The following is an 18,208-nucleotide window of genomic DNA, read 5'->3' on the forward strand; positions in this document are numbered from 1 at the left end:
GGTGATATGAATGACGTAACACAACATAATTACGGTCTCACCGTTAGCCTAGCAACAAGGGTGTTTTGTTTGCACCACAAAGAAGTTTATGACCTAAATCAATTAATAGAATTCTCAATCGATTTTAATTAAGAAAAAAAAAAGTGGTGTCATTTTGAGTGCAGCAGCAGCCAATTGTTTTGGTTCTTTTTTGGACTTCCGTCATGGAGCTGTCCACTGGGCCTTCTCAAAATTTTCGAGGCATTAAGGTAAGAAAACCAAATCACTTCCAACTGTGACATGATTTTCATATTTTTTTTTGTATCTGGCGTTTGAATCACAAATCTGTAAAACCTTCATTTTCACATAAGTGCTTTTAAAGACGTCAGTGTCTCCTGATCGGTTTCGTGCTTAAGGAATTAAACAGCCAATTGTGATTAATTGTGGCTTCTTATTGTGTGAGCTGTTTGCCACTGTAATCTGCAATATAGTTGTCGTTTGTCCCAAATGATATATATATATATATATATATATATATATATATATATATATATATATATATATATGCCTGAGTATTGTCTGTACATTTGTTAAAAGCGTTGTTACTGCCACGTAGAGTAGATGCAACTTTGGTAGACTGTATTATGGAATTTTAAATTAAGCCATTTTTGTTGTTGTTTTTTTTTTTAGATACAAAAAGTGTAATCTCTGTTTTGTGTCGAGTAATTTACTTTGAGATATGTTCCCTAACCAAACTGCCCCGTTTGTTGTAAAGGCACCACTAGAAAGACTTTTTCGACCAGAGAAATTGGAGGACGCCAATTTGCCACGGCACACTGGTTAGTAAATCACTTTTTTTGGGGGGGGGGGGGGGGGGAGAAGATTAGGGTTAACAAGTTAAGTTAACAATTTTTTTCATTATTTTTTTACCCCCCAGTTTGTCTCAACACGCCAGCCCTGGAAAAACCATTACGGCCGAAAAAAGTCCACATGGACCTGTGGATATCGCCCGTGGCAACCCTTCGCATGAGGTCTGTACATACACACACGTCGACAGCGAGACAATCCTTTGAGAATTTCGCTCGACATCTTAGTCTTTGTGTTTCTCTAAGTGTGTGTGACACCAGGCAGTCAAGTGATGATTAGTGTGTGTCAAAATGTGAGCATTGCGTGTACACACTTTTAAGCTTCTTAAAGAATCGCTGTTTTTTTTTTTTTTTCTTTTCCTTTGTAGCTATGCGAGTGATGTGAATCGCCAACATTTCTCAGGCCTCAAACTTAATCACAATAGTTTCGAGCTGACTAACATGCTTCAGTAAACATTAAATTTTAGACACAAATTAAAGAGTGAATGCACATCTACACTAAACAGGTTTGTCTTTGTCAGTAAACCAAACCTTAATCTGTTTTGTTTTTTAATTATTCATCACTTCATCACAGACATCATCTTTATCCTCTGCAGAGAGCGAGTAATATTACTGCCGTACTGAGGAGTCGAGAGTATTCTTTCAGATTATGCCAAAACGTAATTTTCAAAAAGTCACTTTGACTTTGGGTTGTTTTTCAAAATAAAATGAAATATTTGATACAATTATGTTTCATACAAGATAGCATGTTTAGTATTACATTTAAAAATAAATACAACGGCTTTAGAAGATTTCATTTATGAACCAGTTCGGTCAAATTTCATACAAAGTGTAGTGTGTGCAGAATTGGATCCGACGTGATGCAAATTTCATTTGTGATTTCACACACAATAAAATTCTTCAGTTGGATTTCATACACACAGACCACAATACAAAGCATCATCTCTAGAACAAACAGCAATCAGAGAGTATTTATTAAGCCACGCCCTGAGCTCCTGCTCTGTGTGTGTGTTAATAGCGTAAATTAGCATACAAATGAGAGATGCTGTACGATAGAATCCACTCAGCTTCGATCTGTCTGCTGGGACTTGATGATTACCTTCTTCTTGTTCCTCCTCATCTCTCTTTCCCGGCTTTTGTGTTGCCCTTCTTGTCTTGACGTTCTTCTGCCGGATGTCCACCATGTTTAAGCTGTATTTTGTTTACCGTCAGGCACACTTAATTGCTCTTGACTCATTTGCAAATAAGTGAGGATCAGTTGGGGAAATAGCACATCGCATAGCATTTCGAGCGTTTTCCTTCGTCTTCGCTCGGTTGAGGCCCCGGCGGAGCACGGCGGGGGGTGTTAATGATGTTGGGGGGGGGGGGGGGGGGCTCGCTGGTCTCTGCCGGGAGTCATGTGTTGCCTGCTCGCTGCCGTCTGTCACGGCGCACGTTGGAAAAACTATCTTTAGTCTTCACTTCTGTGTGCCCTTTTCCACCTTCCATCTCTTTCTGCATATTAAAATACATTGAACCTAAAAGTCACGGCGATTTATTCAAGCATGCATTTGGCGCTGGCAAATTTTGGATTTTGATTATTTCTTGTGGTTTTTAAGTCAGAATTTGACTTTGCTGGGCTCTATGACGGCCGTTTATGTCTGCTCTGCTAATGCTTCGAAAGTATTTAGGAATAAATTGAGTCGTGTTGTTTAAGTACCAACTCCCTTGAGCAGAAACATCATCAACTGGAGACAGACTGAGTCAGCCATCAGGAACAAAGCAATTCAAGCACATTCTCAGTTACAATATTGTCTTTGTTGCAGGAGAGGCATGCGTGAGGATAAAGTGGGGGTGGTGGTCCGCAACAACGTCATTTCCTAATTCTGATCTTGCAAGGCTATCCTTCCTAATCAGTGTCCGATTCCCACATTTACAGGGAGAAAGTAGAAGCTGGAGGCCGACACGCCTACACAGGGGCGTGAAATTACATGAGGCAAAGAGATACAGAGAAAAGGCATGAGAGAACAAACAGGCCTATCAAACGACCACAGAGCCAGATAACAAGATAAGGCCTAATCAATCAATTCGCGCACACAGTGAGATATTGCTAAGTGGCTCCTGAGTCGTGGCGGCAAATTAAATCTACACACTACTTCCAAGTGAGAGCGCGGCGAGGAAGTGGGAGTGGGCCGAGCAAAAGGGGCAGGAAGGGTTGGGCGAGTGATGGGGCGAGGGGGCGCTAATAGGCGCTAATTTCATCAGCGCGGCCCGTGATGAAGCTTTTACGCGCTTCTTCGGAGAGGCCAAACTAAAAGGCTGCATCTCTGCTCGTGTTCAACATAAGTGGGCTGTCATGAGTGGATTTGCAAGACCATAGCCAAGAATTTGATTATGGGCGCTAATAGTGTGCGCGCTAGCTCTTGTTTAGGCTAGTATGTTAGCTAATGCTATCGGTACCCGGAAACGCCCATAAGGTGTTTATTTGTGATTCTTTATTTTAGTGTGGCCATCTTTTTTTTTTTTTTTTCTTTTGTCATGAATTGGTTTTGTAATTGATCAAGTCATTTACAACCCGGCATCGATGACTATGCAGATTTTTTTTTTTTTTTTTACAAGAATGTGAATTAGATTACTGCTCAGCTCTTTTTAAGACATTTTTTTTTAACACAAACACACACACATATACACACCTGCACTAACCCACACTGCACTAAAACACACACGCATAGACAGACACGCATAGACACACACGGTTGGCATCAGTTTCCATCTAATGACATCCTCCGAGTATAATTAGTATGGCCAATTAACAGCAGTAACGATGCTTGCATTCATTATGTCAAATTACACAGTGCTGACAAAGTGTCAACTCAGCTATGCTCACCTGCTGAGTGCACCCGTGTGTGTGTGTGTGTGTGTGTGTGTGTGTGTGTGTGCGTGTGTACGTAAGTACGTGTGTGTTTGCCGCTTTAATATACATCGTAAGCCGCTAGGTTAACAAACGGGCTTTCTCAACTCACACCCACGCACACACATCCACATATGTGCGTGCATTCAATTAGCGTGCGTCCAACAGAGATGTTTTAATTTTGCACGACTCAATCACTCCGCACCGAACACGATACTCCATAGTCTCCACCTTGCTGCAGCCTTCATTCATTCAAAGGCATCAAGGAGTAAAACTCGGGACGGTGGTTCTCCTCTCCATGTTGTTAGCGTGTCTTGTTGCGGTTTTCCCAGGTCATCACACATGGGTGTGTACCAAAGCAGTCTTGTGATTGCTAATTAGCCAGACGAGCACGCAAAGGCCTCTGACACACGCACGCAAATAATAATAGCCAGAGCTCTCTTGATAGGCAATTTACTTCCTCCTGACACCTCATCAGCCACTGAGCAACACACACACACACACGGACACACACATTCATGCGTCTTTGCATATGCAGCGTTTATTGCAGTATTTAATATGCAGTGTGACTGGGAGAATCTGTTCCTTTTGCTCTGGCATCACAAAATGTTATATGCACACGCACACACTCATAAAAAAGGACCAGACGGCGAATGAATCATCAGGAGCCCTGCTGTGTTAAGTAATCACACTCAGGCGTTTAATTACTGACGAGAACGTGATGATGATGATGATGATGCTCTTTAATTAACACCACGCTAATTGAAGAGAACCGACGAATCAGAGCGCTCACTTTGAATAATTAGGAAGAAACGGGAGACGAGGTTAACTCATTATTTTTGTATTATTACCTGTCAGAAGGGTATTTATTTGTTTTTTTTTTTAGGGAAGTTAATTGACTTAGAAATCATGTGTAAACAGTGGATGGTCAAAGTTAGTTTAAAGAGAGCCGGTAAACAGTCGAGTGTGAAATGAAGGTGGTTGAAACTGAGTTGATAAAGGTGATATGGTGTCTTGTGTCAAATTATAGCTAAGTTAGCAAATGCTAACATTCTCAGTACTGATATCAATTTATGTATCTATAGTCATTATAGACGGTGTCATAGCAGGTTTTGTCAACACTAAGATGAGCTAATGTTGGCTAACTATTAGCATTCACTTCTTTTCTCAGTTGCTCACTTGCTGTTGTGATGTTCAAAGTGTGAATAATGTTACCATGGCTCACAATTATTTTCTTGGCCCGGCGTCTCAAGACAAACTGGCCTCCGTCGATCCTTTTTGTTCAACACAAGATTTGAATGTTTCACAAGCTAGACGCGGCAGAATGCGAGATTTACCACGAACGCACAAACACGGTCACGGATGCTAGCATGTAATTCTGCGTGAGCCGCTTGTAAAGAAAAAAAAAAAAAAAAAAAAAAGAGCAGAAACTTTGCATCTCTTCTGCAACTTTGTGCTTCCCGTTCGCCCGGCTCGGACGCGAGACGCGGAGAAGAGATTAGTGTTTTGGTTTCGAGGATTACCGCTCCAACCGGCGAAACGTAGCTAAGCGGAGCGTCATCAAACTGATTTAGCGCTTGGCTCCCATTTAAAGGATTAACAGACAATGTTATTGTAATTAGAATTGTTCCAGGTGACGTCGAAACTGGCATTGTGCTTTAAGAGCCCTCAGTTTATTTTCAGCTCACGTACGCTTAACTCAGGTAAATGGGTGTTTGCGTCGAAAGCAAAAAAAAAAAAAAGGCGGGATTAGCGGAAAACAACGTCGCCTTGTTTGGGAGGTGGACAAAGATTTAAAGGAGAGGAGGATAATTAAGGAAGAGCGGGCTACTGCAAGAGGGATTGGGAACAGAGGATATAAGACGCACGCTAAGTCACCTTTGTTGGATCTCAAGAAGCATGAATATGTATTATATCAGTTTATTCACCCATAGCCGTTGTTCTCTCTTAAATTATATCTTTGTACCAACACCAACGGAAGACAAAAGAATAAGGGAAACAAAAGTCAGCCTCGTTTTCGTTTCATCCTTTCCATAAAAGCATCTTTTGGAGGGAAGACAGTTCTAATTAGCATCTCTTTGAATCATCTGATTATGCTACACATTTGGCATTTGGAAAAAAGAGCAATGAGTCTTCGGCTGTTTACCTCACAGCGCTTATGCAGCTCTTACAGCTAATGTGTGTATGCTAGGAGCGGGTGCTAGTCTTTTCTCTAAGGAGAGGGGTGATATTTTTGTATATATTTTTTTATATATAGTGAGGTACGGTACAAAGGCCGATGCTCAAACAACCGTTTCATACGGCATGCGATTATGGAAGGGCGTATTTCTCATAGTCGCAGAGAGCTTCAAAAAAATAGCAGCGTTAGCATCAAGCTTTTGGGCGAAAAAGCCAATGTTAGCTGCAGCTGCTACGTTGTTAGCATGATTTATTCCTAAAGAGTTTACTATAAAAGTAATTGTTATTGATTTGATCATGTTTTTTTTGTCATGTATAATTTTATAAAAATCTTTTAATATCATTTTGTTGTTTAATTAAAAACGCCTTTAATTTATGATCAACAGGATATCATTTCAGAGAACTGGCAAAAATGTTGATCATCGATTTCAAAGTAAAAGCAATCTTAATGAAATTGGTTCTTAGTTAAATACAGCAATGGAAATAAAGTACACTGGAAATTGGTCAACAATTCTCGTGCGGTTACTGTTGCACGCACGCACACACACATACAGACACACACACACACACGCACACACAAGTGCACAGCTCATCGTATTACCTGGAGGAAAGAAAGGAACAAGGGGCTAATTAGTGTTGATGAGAAGTTAATTTAGTCATACACCTCTGGTAATAGTCTCCATCTCCCTCTTGTCTCACTTCCTTCCCTCCCCTCATTGGTTTCTCCCACTCGATAATTTTCAAGTTTCTCCAAGGTGTCAAATGTTGTGTTTTCTTTCTATGTCTACGTTTTTGAAGTCATTTATTTTTTATTTTTGGGTAGGGTATGCAAACACATTGCAAGAATTCTCTGGAGATCTGCTAGGTTACAAAGCAGGTGATATTGTCAAGTTGACTAAGTGGGAAATTAGTTTATCCTCTGCTTTGACATTGCTGAATTGTGTGTGTTTGTATATGTGTGTGTGAGAGAGAGAGATGTAGAGCAGGTGAGATGGATCCTGAGCTAAATGTTTGCTAGCAGGTGAGCCTGTTGTTAACAGATGGTGTTTGTGTGAAAAGCTCCATCCCTGCAGAGTCCACGCTCTCTCGCTCGCTCGCTCGCTCGCTCGCTCTCTCTCTCACACGCACACGCTAGGAAAGGGAAACAACCCGAGCGAGCACATTGCAACCCAAACAATGTTGGGATCATAATTGTGAACTTCTAGGTCATATTGGACCTTTGGACCAAATATCGACATTAGGTTGGAATTCCATCCAAGCTGTTGAACTTTAGGAAATCACTGTGTCATAATTATGAGTTTGAAAATGAACTCGCATGATGTTCATAGGAACGACCCAGCGAAGGGGAGGGCGAGACACTGAAGGCTTCTCTAATTAGTCACTTAATTACATCTGGATGCTGATTTGCTTGCGGGGTTGGCTGTTGTTTGAGTGTGTGAGCGTGTGAGTGTGTGTGCAGACGCACTCCAGAAAGCGTTTACTGAAATGGGTAAGCTAATTCTCGCTGTCTGAGGCCATTACGGTATTAATTTAATTTGGGTGAGCTGTCGCTAGCTCATTAACACATCTAATTAATTCATTGACATCGGAATTAAGCTGTTTCACTGAAAGTGACACCTCGTTCTCTTCTAACAGGCCGTCGGAGGGAATATGAATTACAGACGGGATGGAGACGTAGCCAATGAAAATTTTTGAAGGAACGAAACACTCTTGGTAAACATTGCTTTATTGAAGTGATGACAAAAGGGAAGCCTATGTTTTAGGGAGCAGGCCCGTCACCCACCGATCTTGAGGTATTGTTTGGGGGCGGGTTCTATCATACGTGTGATCATCATTATTTTGAGCTTCCATGCATAAACGGAGTAAATAGCTGCAGTGCCATTGGTTGTTTTGCACCGACAATCACTCGTGGCTGACGTGTGAGAGCGTTTGTTTGTGTGTACTAATGTGTGAGTGAGTGTGTGTATTTTTGTGTGTGAAGATTTAGCACACCTTTGTGAACACCCCATACTGTGAGTGTGGCTGTAGGTGACTATTATTTGAATGTTACACTCAGTGGGACTCTTGTTCGGATTCTTCTTGTGGTCGGGGAATGGGGAGGGGGGGGGGTAGTAGTAAATTTGATTAGGACATGACTGGGAGAGGAGGTCCCGCCGCGAAGCAGGTGCCCCTCACAGCCGAGGCAGGTTGAGTTCTCCACTTCCTGCTCGCCGTCTGTCCATCTGTGCCGTCCCTCCCGTGCTGCTTTTCATCCTTTTTTTTTGGAGGTCCACCTTTTGCCAACTCGTAATGTGTGACTTTTGTTCATCCTGCTTCCTTTTTGGTTTTCCGTAAATACACGAGGTGTACGTTTTTAGGAAAAGTAATTGCCGAATATTTTTTAACGAGTTCATTTGATTCAAGCTTATCAATGCCACTATATGCATGTGAGTTATCTTGTTAGCTACTTCCTGATAAGCATCACAGCAAATGAAATGACCTGAATTTTGGAGCCACGTCCCTTCTAAGAGCTTGTAGAGTTTCTTGGATTTTCCCCATGTCAACTTGTCAATTGGACAGTGAGTCCCATAGGGGGAAGGAGGAGGAGGAGAAGGAGAAGAGGAGCGAAGGATGAGAGAAAAAAGACAAGTCTCGTGGCCAGCTGCAGCAATTAAGCCTGAGTTCCTCGAGGGAGCCATTAGAAAGGAAGAGAGGCCTTTAAAATTGCATATGGCTGCAATTAGGGCAGAGGAGCTGATGAAATGATTTGGCTCCCATTTTACTCCATGGATTTTTTTTTTCTGTCCAAAACGCAGCTAATGGACCAAACCGAACTGATCCTGTAATCACTTTTCTACTTCTCCTCTATTTCTTTCCATAACATTTCTCTGCTGTCATTTATTTTTCCATCAACAGTTTTGTGCCTTTATTAATGCAGAACATTTCAGATGTAACCCAAAAGCACAACATCCCAAAAAAAAATTCACAAACAGAAGAGCTGAAGATATTTGCAAAACAAAAGTAGCTTATTCAAAAAGTAGACGGTTAAATTGGAGTCTGCGAAATATTTTTCTGGCCTCCTTTTTTCATTGAAGGTCTTACTTTGTGGTCTTCACCTCCTCGCTCCTCATCCTCCACTCCTCTCCCGCCGCAGCGACAGACGGAGATAGCTTGAGCATCTGTGTCGTCAGCGACGATGGATGTTCTAATATTTTCACAGGTGTCATTTCAAAAGATTCTCTGTTTGTTTATTTATTTTTTTTGCTCTCCACCTCCTCCCAGGAGATTGATTATTTTAACCCCTCTCGTCATTGTAAAGGCGGCAATTGAAGATCCATTACAAACATGAAAGCAACCATTTAAGGGTGTGTTTACATTTAGTACAAACTAAATATGTAATGTTGCGCACACCAGATCAACGGTTAGCATACGCTATAGCTAGGCATACCGTACAATGTGTCTCTAGACACTTTCAAATGAATTCATGTAATTCAATTTCTTGCTATTTTGCTGTTCAAAGTTGGAAACGCTCCACTTCAGTTCCAAACAGACAAAAGTGTACTGGATTACTCAAGCACTTCATTCTGATCTTTCGTAAATCTTCCATTACCGTCGCAATTAGCGTGACTTCTCCGCATTACTCCTCGTTGTTCCTTCGTGAGAACGAGACTCGTAATTTGCGCTCATTCGCAATCATGGAAGTAATCATTATTGACGGAGGAGCCACTATGTAGCATTTAGCCACAACAGTCGCTGGCCAAAACTCAATACTAGCTAGTAGCTGGCTTAAAAGGCGCTTGCACGTACAAGATGAAATAAAGTGCGTACATCCAGCCCAGATTTTGGTAGCGTGAAAAAATCCGTGTTTGTTCATTTCTGCTATAGCATGTGTTTCAACCAGACGGAATTTTTGCCTCTCAACCGGCGAACTGGCTTCTTTGGTTTTCTATTGTGCCGTTGCTCTCATGAGCTTGTTTCCTCATGAAGCGTAATCCAATTAAAGCACTCGAGAGCAGCTCACTACACAAACACCACGCAGAGGACAGGTTGCGGCGGGCCCGACGGCCTCCTCCCCTTCCTCGCCGCTCCACGCGGGGCCTCCGGCTCGTCGGTGCCAGCGGCGTGCGGCGTTCAAACCACAACATGCGTCCGTAGCGGCCCGCCGGCCCGCACCCCCACGGCGCCGTCCCGTCGCGTGTTGGCCCACGCGTCTCTCGGTGCGCATATGTCCACTTACGCTGTTTTCTCTCTAATTAGCTGCTCTTGTCTACAGCCCTGGGTTTTCATGTTTTTTTCCTTCTTCCTCCTGTAGGAAATAAAAAGTCAGGCAGTGCAAAGGTCACTTTTACATCCTGGCTGGGTGCACTAATAACAAAGAGGCTCTTTTCACACTAAACAAGCAATAATCATGTCGAGGGCAGTACGTGCGGGTTACCTTGGAAACCATCGGCTGCATCATTCGCCAACTCTTCCCGTTACTTCTCACCGAGTCGTTTATTTAATCGCCAAGATCCCTCGCCGCCTTTAATCCAGTCACATTTGATTATTATGACGCTTTAGCCAAACGCGTCCTTATCTCCTCTTTCTGCCACACGGGGCGAGAGCGAGTTTGATGGTTAATTATCAGTGGCCGCTTCCTCTGTGGAGAGAAGCTGATGACAGCTAATTAAAGATGAAGTGATGTATATGCGCCACGTCCCTCGCTGAAAGCCCCCCCCCTCCCTCGCCCCTCGGCCCTACCCCGCAATCCCCTCAACACCTCTCTGTCGCCTCCCACCTGCCAAATCATATGCCGTCGCTGCTATCGGACAGTTTATCTCTACAATGAGCGGGCACAATGGCCACTTTATTTACAAGCTTCATTGATTTTTTTTGGCTATTGGTAGTTTCTCACCGAATCAAGTTTTGATTACCTCCTGTACATCAATACGGATTCGATGAAATATATGATTTTTTACATCCGGCGTTAAATTCATTTCATAGAACGGGTGATGTTTGTGGGATGTTGTAAAAAGGCGAACTACAGCAAATTGAAGCTTCTGTTTTGACAGATGTTCAAGTGGCTTCACCAACGTGCTTGTTCAAAACCCAAATCATCGAGTTTTTCTTCCAAACCGCAGTGACAGGCCGGTGACATCACAAAAGGATATTTATGTAGGACGAGGCGGAGGGTTAACGCTCGTGAGTTGCGCCAGAGAATCGGGACGTATAACTCACGTGTTTGCGGGACGAGCCGCCGTCAGATTTATGACTGGAGCTCGGGTTTGGCACGACTTAAAGATGTTGACGTGGAGTTTGCTGTTGATGGAGTATGAGGATTGGAAGACAAAAATGGAGGGCGGTGAAAGGGTCAAAGATGGCAACCATGTGATTAACATTCTGGATGACGTTTTTGTTTTATACTTTGGTGCATGCATCATCACTGTTCTTCCTTTTTCTGACCGCACTCAGCCGTGAGAATGGCGATGTCTTTATGAGGCCTCTCTTTTGGCACGCTTTGGCTCTCTGATAGGTCAAACACACAAATGAACTCTTCGAGTGCCAAGAAAGATGTGTGTAGGGAATCTCAGGGAAGGACGCCAGTAGAAAGCAACAAAGTCAAGAAGCCGAGAAGGCAATGAGTCATTGCAAATATCGAAAGTGTTGATCGGTAAAGAACGAAGAAGTGTGTGTGTGTGTGTGTGTGTGTGTGTGTGTGTGTGTGTGTGTGTGTGTGTGTGTGTGTGTGTGTGTGTGTGTGTGTGTGCATAAAATAAATAAAAATGTAGTCGGAAATATTCTAAATGTAGGTCAGCGCCTTGCTGTGCTGGCCCTGACTCACCACAGTCTTTCTTGCGCTCCAGTCCATCCAGCTTGCATTTGCAGTCTGGTTTTGCACCAGAGGGGGGCGCCACACACACACACACACACACACACACACACACACACACACGCACACACACACACGCCCTATGGCTCACTGATGTCCAGCTGCTCCTGTCAACACTCCACTACGGCGTGTAATTCACCCTCGCACACAGCAGCAGCTGAGGCTAGATTGTAACACCACCTACTGCACACAAACACACACACACACACACACACACACACACACACACACACACACACACACACACACTCTGGCAGAAAGGCAAAGTGGAGCGTCAGAGACAGACAAAGAGATGGGAATTATGGGAGGTGGGTTGGTACACTTTGTTTAAGCGACCGCCTCTCAACGCTACTGTGTTGGTGTGAGGAGTGGCATGGATAGAATGAAGTTCCCTTGCAATTATCAACTTACAAACCCCCCCCATCGACGCCCCCCCCACCACCACCACCTCACCTCCTCCCCTCAGAGACCCAAGCTGCTGCGCCCATCAAGGACTCATTCAGGCCTTAACAAAGCCACGCCACGCCTACACACACACGCAACGCACAAAAAAGGGCAGAGGTTTGATTCATGAGGCTAATTGGAAAACAATTTTGGAGGCAATTATTTAGTTTGGTGCTCTTCCCCTCCTTTGAAGGCCGAGTTGTTCTCGCCAGTGCGCTCCCGATCAGCCATCTGTTCTCACACATTAACTTCAAATAGGAGCATTTGTATTTTGGTGACCATGTCCGTCAAAAGCACAAATGGTTTTCTTTTATCTAAAATGCGTTGGGGGAAAAAAAAAAATGGACAGTGAAGATGCTGGAGTATCTTGAATACAGACAATCGTCATCCCACGTCAGCATCCTTTAAAGTTGAGTAAAAACCTGGAACAAAAAAAAACATTTTTAGTGTATAAAAACAAAAACGTCCAAACCCAACACACAACGCGAATCCAAATGTTGCTATTATTTTTCCTTTTTTTTCAAATCATGAAGAAATATATTCTGTAATGTTTTTGTACAAAATAGTCCGAAAGGAATCACCAAATTGGGAGTCACAAGCAAATGGCGCTACCTTAATGCCGTAAAGATGACTTTAAAAAAAATAAAATAAAGCAGACTTTAACTTTGAAATCCATGATGTACAGATCAGGGTTGCTCGGGCTTGCTCCCTGTTGAGTACCATTTTACTTCAAGTTGTCTTCTAATTCTATTCATAGCCTGTACGAAAACAATTATGCACACAGTTGCTCAGATAGAGAGGGGGATTTTTTTTTCTTTTTTTTTTTTGCCAGCTTGCATGGGACGAGGTCATGACTTCATTGGGGGGGTAACAATCTGTTTTAATAGGCTCTTTGCAGCACTCAGGCCTTCTCCCTTTCTCCCTTTATACTGATTCTGTGTGTGTCTGTGTGTGCGTGCGCCCGACAGGCCCCCGAGGCCGCAAACAAGAAAGCTCCAAACAAAACCCGGCGGCCCGGCCGTGCATGCAGACGATAAACGTATTCACGTGTGTGTGTGTGTGTGTGTGTGTGTGTGTTTGTGTGTGTGTGTGTGTGTTGTCTAAGCTCGCCATAATAAGGTTGCCTACGGTGCATTCGCGATAAGGCATTAGGCCATTGACCTCTGACCCCTGGCTCCGCTTAACAGGAACAAGCACGCGCCGGCAAGCAGGCAGGCAGGCAGGCCGTGTTTGAGGACTTCATGAACATAATTGCAAATGGTCGTTGTGAATGCGTGGAGATGACGAAAGCGGTGGCGTTGTTCATCAATTTCAAGTCAAGCCGAAAGTGAGTGAAAACTTTACGAACCCTTTTGAGGTTGAAGTGACATTAAAAAGTCTTTAGCCCATTTTATTTATTTATTTTTATATCTGGTGTTTTGCATCACTAGGTTTTGGATGATGATATCGCACAAAGACAGCCTCAGTAAATACAAAAGCAATTTCAAAATATTTTTTGTCAAATCAATCAGGTTTGGAGAACCACTTTCATAGCTGTCAGATAGTTTAGAATGCAACCGCATTTTAAGCCAGAAATTATATTTGTATAATAGAATAATATAATATATGATATCTTTTATAATATTTGTTATTGATTGGAAATGTGTGGTTTGGACTACCGTTGTCGTAAAAGAACAACATTGCTAATAAGCAAAATCATTTAAAAATATATTTGTATTACAATTAATAAATTACGATGTAGAAGATATTTTTTTCTAAAATGAGTTGTGGACTAATAAAGTTGTTAAGCACTGCAAATGGAGTGAAGACAGAAGACATTTGCTCCCCTTGCCGCCACTCCATTAGGCTGGAAGTGTGAGCTGTATCGGGGTCAGGTTGGAAAATACAAAAGCTTCCAGGCACTCAGCACGTAATTGAAAATCTATTTGGCTCAACGCGTGGAGAGCGGACCAACGAGTTAAGAACAAGAAGGAGCGAAAGACAGAAGCGAAGGGAGTTCATGCTAGTCAGGTGGTTTGAGTGTAGGAGGTAAAAAGATCATGGAAGAAGACTGGACATCATGTCGAAGTCGGCGTTTGTGGCTGTTGCCCTAAAAGCGCTGACAGCTGAGAAAGTCTTCATATTTCTGACCGACAAATGACCCCCACATGCCTGTCGGGGTCCTCGGTTTACGACGTTTCAAGGTCGACTCCTAATGGGCTAGTTCGATGATTGTGATAGAGCTCCCTCTAGTGCTATTCGGAACAATCTCTGCTTAAGCACAGTTCAGTTGTATTTAACTTTGTAGTCGAAAAGCGAACTTTCAATTCAAATATATTTACATTTAGTCTTGAATTAATGTTTGTAAAAACCAAAAAATATGTGCAATATATGTGATTGGAAACATTCAATGCAGAATTTTATTTTCCTATCTCAAAGTTAATGTTAATGCAGAATGTTAGCGTGGCTTACAGTACAGATAATACTCCAAATATTGTTTGCTAATTTTCTACATGTACAACCTCAACCCTTGAGTATTGGAATATGTTCAGCACTTTTGGGTTTGAACCTATTTTGCTCTAAATTATTCCTGGATGCATTTGGTCATTTGTCTGGTCACCAGAGTGCACCTTGCCTCTCGACCTTCGTGAGCTGCCATAGGCCCAAATGGCAATATTTGTACCCCAATTTTTTTTTCTAAGAATTGCAGGTTATTGTGAGCAATGGCTGTGATTGATTATATAAACACGTTGACACTCAATGAGACCGCGTGTGTGTTTTACAACTAATCCATGAAGAATCCTCTTCCTCTGCTTCCTCTTCCTCCCAGGATGTCCGGGTCACATCAAAGGGGGAGCGGCGACCTTTGAACCAGCGACCCCAGCTTTTATGAGGCAGTATGGTGAGAATCCATTAGCTACAGCAACAACAAAAACACAGGGACCTCTGGACAGGTGAAGCCAAGTCATTAAGCATTAATGATTTTTTGTTGTATTGGCTAATGACACAACTACCTATCAAAACTATACTTAAAAAAATATCAGTTCAACCCTGCAAGGAACATGGTGGGAAATATGGACTTGGCCCATCATGTTTTGGTTTTTTTCCCCCCCCCCCAACAGTCCCCCAGTGCAGTAAAATTTAAAGGTCTAAAAAGAACAAGCGAGAAAGAACCTGCAAGTCAGTCGTTACCTTCTGGGTCATTTGTGCAACCAACTTGAGACGTAATGCCTTGAGCTGAGTAGGCCAAAATATTGTTTGTTGAGGCTGGATAGATGTGAAAAAAAATTCAATTCAATCAGACGTTAGAAAACCTTTGCAAACTGTTAACCTGTATTTAAAAAAAAAAAAAAAAACATTGGACTTAAAAGTAGTGTCCCAATCTTTATAAAGAAGAACAAGAGAGAGAGAAAAACGTTTCTAATTAGCTCAATGACCCAACTGGATAAAATTATATGATTCAAAAGGATTTGTTTTACTGAGCATAATATACAAACTTTTTTTTTTTAATCTACAAATGTGATCAGAATAAATGTTTATTTTCATAGCTAATGACAAAAAACATCATGTGTCCCCTCTAACGGGTAGTGTTAGCGCACCAATGCATGTAAATGGAGGCCCTCGGTTGAATTTGAAGTAGCCCCTCTAGCCCTACGCTGAATTTTTTTGTCTTTGTCCCTCATGAGTAACTTATCTAAACTGTCTCGCCCGGGCAGCTTTGCGCGGAGCTCCTCGTTTAGTATTCCACCGCATACCTCTGAGAAGCCATTAGCATAAAAACACACACATTCACATGCAGATTGGTGCCTCTTAGCCTCTTAGCCGCGTGGCTAATGGCGCTAGCCACTTAATTAAGGTCACTTATGGATAAACTCTCTTAGCACGGGGCGCTAATAACTAGTGGCCAGACAATGGCGTGAGTGTGTCTGTGTGCGTGTGCACGCGTTTATGTTGAAGCCTGACCTGCAGCCTCCATTATCTGCCGGTTATTGAGTGGTTTGTTTTGCAGAGGGCCTCGTCAAGGTGCTATCATTTCATATGTGTGTGTGTGTGGTCTCATCAGAGATAAAGTATCCGTGGTTGTCTGTGAAGCGAAAGCCATGTGGAAAGCGAATATCCGGCAACTCCTTAATTTATAGCCCCTCGCTTTCCTCCCCGTCTCCTTCGCTCATTTGCTCCCGTCCTCCCTTCCGGTGCCTCTCAGGTCGCCTTGTCTAGAAACAATTAGTTCCCCCCCCCACACACACACATGCTCACTTTACGCCGAGGTGTGCATATGTGATGAACATTGTATCGCCTCCCAAGATTCTAAAATCCAGGTGAGCATTCACCTGTGACCTATTTAAATTGGCCGGATTTACAGTATATTCAATCAGTTCCTGTATAAAATTTGAGAATGAAATTGTGCTTTGGGTGGCAAAATAATATATTTATGTCAAATGACCAGTGAGGAAAAAAAATGTATGCACGTACATTATATCATCGCTTGTACTTGGAAATCTAAATAATCATTTTTTTTGTCTCTTTTTGCGACCCTTTTTGTTGTAGATTTAGTGTGACAAACATTTTGATCCATTACAAGCTTATCATTTTTCAACAAAATGTTTTTTTTTTTTTTGTAAAGTATATTGTATTTTATTATTATTTTTTTAAAGATACCTCCCTCAATCCGTCCCAGGTGAACACAAGTAATGGTGTGTCCAGTGGGACATCAAACAACAGCTGTTTCTTTCTCCTTCCTCCACTCACTACAACTTTTCACACACGGACAAAGATGTCTGCCAATTTCCATTAAAACATCCACCACAGGAACACAATAAATCAGCCATACTTTTCATCCTCCACATAAAAAGCAAAAAAGAAGAGTCAATGAAATTGATAGAAAACTACACTTTTCCATTTCTGGATCCAAGTGTATTTCTCTGACCTTTTTCCTCCCGCCATTTTGCGGAGGTGAGACGTGCGGTCGCTTTCACTGCAACACTGACACAATAATGTCATCTTTGGAAAAACCCGTTGACAAAACCCTGATTGTTAGTAGGGGGGGATTGACGAGATGGATGACATTTTTTTGGGGGGGGGGGGTTGACAGCAGCAGAAGATGCACGGAAGGATAAAAGATGGATTAAGGTTGCGCCTCAGATTGGCAGTAGCGCCGCGTTCGTGACGCCTGCACGCCTTTAACGCTAAGCTGGGAGATGCGCAACTTTTATTTGTCGCAACAGCTTTGACGCTCCTCACCGTCTCGAGCCTCGGTCGCAAACGTGAGCCATAGAATGGAAAGCTCCATTTACGTGCGATAATGACAGCTGTAATGTCTCCTCGAGACTCGGCTCTCGCGTTCCACTCGGATGTTTGTGTATCTGACACACTTGTTGTGGTGACGCGGCAACCTATCAGAAAGGGATAATCTTCTACCAGTGTGTGATGATCAGGAAACGTTCTTTGACAAGCGCAAGAGTTGAACATTTCCACCATTTTGACACATTTGTTAGCATGTTACTTTTTTTGAATGAAGCTTTTGTCATGGTGAGATGGAAGTCTCTGGTGCTCGGCTGTTTGTACAGTTCCATGTGTTTTCACAGAGTGTATGTGTTACGCTCGGACGGCCGTCACGGGCTCATGCGCTCGCTGTCATCCATGATGGTGCGTACAGTATGTTTACACACGGGCCCCCCGCTAGAGTGTGTGCGTGCTCGTCACGAGCCTGCAGTCTGGAGACATGCCCCGGGCCCCGACACTCAAGCAGTGGGGTGGCCCGGCGTCCCACAGGGCCCGTGGCTCCAAGCCTAACCCCGGAGAATGTTCCAGATCTCTGAAGAAGCTCCATCCGTTTGTGAACGGTGTCACTGATTAGCCGGCAAGAGACTTAATGATCTTCCCAGAGCAAGATAGTCAGCTGAGAAAGTGGGGGGGGGGGGGGGGACTCGGATTTTAACACTTTAATGAATTGATAACTTTCCTTCGGAGGGCCGTTATGACTCACGACGCTTTATATTCTATATCGTATAAACTACACAACAA

At 42.9% G+C, this 18,208-nt stretch overlaps 1 long non-coding RNA gene across 8 annotated transcripts in view; it reads left to right on the forward strand.

The window, feature by feature from the left end:
• Window positions 1-53: 53 nt before the first annotated feature.
• The window catches only part of LOC147057197 (uncharacterized), a 44,155-nt gene continuing 26,000 nt past the window's right edge, over window positions 54-18,208 (forward strand). For 4 of the 8 annotated variants that reach the window (XR_015066052.1, XR_015066054.1, XR_015066053.1 and 1 more), the window contains exons 1-5: window positions 54-248; window positions 755-818; window positions 917-1,010; window positions 13,393-13,532; window positions 15,015-15,138. This is a non-coding gene — a long non-coding RNA (uncharacterized LOC147057197). Of the gene's footprint in view, window positions 249-754; window positions 819-916; window positions 1,011-13,392; window positions 13,613-15,014; window positions 15,585-18,208 lie in introns of those variants that run through there. The other 4 variants (XR_015066056.1, XR_015066057.1, XR_015066058.1 and 1 more) reach the window with 3 other exon arrangements.

The sequence above is a fragment of the Syngnathus leptorhynchus genome, chromosome 5, assembly GCF_054491065.1.
Source record: "Syngnathus leptorhynchus isolate UIUO chromosome 5, UIUO_Slep, whole genome shotgun sequence".
NCBI lineage: Eukaryota > Metazoa > Chordata > Actinopteri > Syngnathiformes > Syngnathidae > Syngnathus > Syngnathus leptorhynchus.